We start from the raw sequence: 2,480 nt of genomic DNA, 5'->3' as shown, positions 1-2,480 counted from the left end.
CTCTCTCTCTCCTCCCTCTCCCTCTCCTCCCTCTGCTTCTCCCTCTCCCTCTCCCTCTCCTCCTGTTCTCTCTCTCTTTCTCTCATCTTTCTTTTCCATAATGAGTAATGATGAATACATATTTCTACCACCATAATTTTCTGTATAACCACGTGAACATGACTTGACTTGAATAGCCAACAACCAAATAAACTCTTCCTCCTTGAAATTTGCTCTCTACGGTATTTGAGTTATATTAACACAAACATAAATACGGAAAATTAAATCTAGAGAAAGAGGGTCACTATTGAAAAGAAACTGGACTGTGAAGTTTCAAACATTTTAAACTGGCTTCAAAATTTGGAAGATATTTGAAAGGAGTCTGAAGCTGATATGCCAAGAAGAATGAAGCCCAGAATCATGAGGATTTTAATGAGAATAAAGATTCTATTGGAAATAAATTAGAGGCCGTTCACATTACATTCTGGCCAAGGCATCCTCCCCATTTTGTCTGTGACATAATACTATGAGTAAAGATAAAATACAAGTATTGGTTAATTAATTTAGTTTCTGTGGCTGGCTGATTTTAGCCAGAGTTACAGTAAGCATGAAGAGCATAAGGATTTGAGTAATATGTGAAGTAGACCACAAACACAATGAGTTTGAATTTGTAGTAAAGGATGGTTTGATTATTCAAGATAAAGCATCATTAAAATGAAGCCACATACCAGAAAGTATACAAGAATTGGAAGAAGTGATGTAATTGAATGTTGAAGAACACTGTTACACTAGAACAACACAGCTGTAATGATCTGGACCTTACAGCTACTGTGATAGGCTGCACAAAATCTGCATAAGACTGGCCTCATCTGCATCCTGTAACAGAAAAGAAGAACCAAAACAGGTCCCATACCTCCTTAAGGAGTTGTAGAAAGTTAATGGTTACTAAGGGGAAGAGATCATGAAGTCCCACCTTTACCAGAGATTTGTAGGCGTTAAGAGGTTCCTGGGGTGCAAGCATCTGCATTTGTATTGGTCAGGCCCTGGCAGAGGCACTCAGAGGATAGTTATACCAGGCTCTTGTCAGCAAGTGCTTCTTGGCATCAGCAATAGTTTCTGCCCACTCATAGTGGCAGGGAGAGAGGGGATGGTATAGGGGGATTGTGGAGGGAAAACCAGGAAGGGAACAACATTTGGAATGTAGATAAATAAAATAACCAATAAAAAGGTTACTATGGTAGGAAGAATCATTTTCTTCAGTGGTATAGACCTTGAGTAGTTTTTCATGTGAAGACCTCCGCAGAGGGGAGACCCTCACTCAAGTCTCAGAAAGTCGCGGCCACCCAGTAATCTGCTCGAGACATCGTGTACCAGAGCAATTGCGAGGTTTATTAGGGCGTGACAACTAGCTGCCAGTCAATTTGTATGCCCACGCAGGAGCTGAATTGACCCCAACAGCCAGTTTGAAAGGGGTTTTTAAGGGGAAAAACCACAAACCAAGGAATGAGGAGGGGGTGAAGGGGTTGCTAGGGTGGTATAACATAAAAATAGTGGAACATTCTAAAGGAACCCAACCTACATAGTCAGGATCAGGTGAAAACTCTCTGTATGCTTATCTTTCTCAAGAATGTGGTCCTGCCCTGTCACTGTGGCCTTGCCCTGTCACTGTGGTTCTCAGCTTGGTTCCCAGCTTGGTTCCACCTAGTTCACTTGCATTCTTTCCTTTCTCTTTGCAGATAAGCCAGTTCCAGTAATGGTGACTGGTCTTTCCACATTCCTAACTTGATTCATGGCTCAGTTTCTCCATGTCTTTATAAAGAAAGCCTAAAGAATATTTTATATGTCTAAAAAGAATTCTATATACCCAGTATCTATAATTTTTCACTCTACACGTGTTCCTCATGAAACCCACTGTATTTCCACAAACAAACCAAACAATCAAACTACCAAACAACTAATCAACCAACCAAACAAACAAGCAAACAAGCAAGCAAACAAGCAAACAAAACACCTGAAATAAAAGAGGGACAAATTGAGAATAGAATAGTCGTTTGTGGGAAAGGCAGAGGAAGAACAATAGTGTGTGCCTAAGCTTGTGTGTGAGAGACAGAGGGGAAGGGGGGAAGGAAGGGAGAGTGAGAAGGAGAGAGAGAGAGATGATATATATATATATATATATATATATATATATATATATATATATATAGAGAGAGAGAGAGAGAGAGAGAGAGAGAGAGAGTGTTAAAGTTAGGGTTTTACTGCTGTGAATAGGCACCATTTTACTATGACCATGGCAAGTCTTATAAAGAACAACATTTCATTGGGGCTGGCTTACAGGTTCAGAGGTTCAGGCCACTATCATCAATGCAGGAACATGGCAACATCCAGGCATGCATGGTGGAAGAGAAGCTGAGAATTCTACATTTTCATCTGAAGGTTACTATCATATGAGTCTTAAGTGCATGCCCACAGTGACACACCTATCCCAACAAGGTCATACT

The sequence above is a fragment of the Grammomys surdaster genome, unplaced genomic scaffold, assembly GCF_004785775.1.
Source record: "Grammomys surdaster isolate TR1022 unplaced genomic scaffold, NIH_TR_1.0 363, whole genome shotgun sequence".
Taxonomy (NCBI): Eukaryota; Metazoa; Chordata; class Mammalia; order Rodentia; family Muridae; genus Grammomys; species Grammomys surdaster.
The sequence above is the reverse complement of the archived record's forward strand: the minus strand, read 5'-3'. Positions refer to the sequence as shown.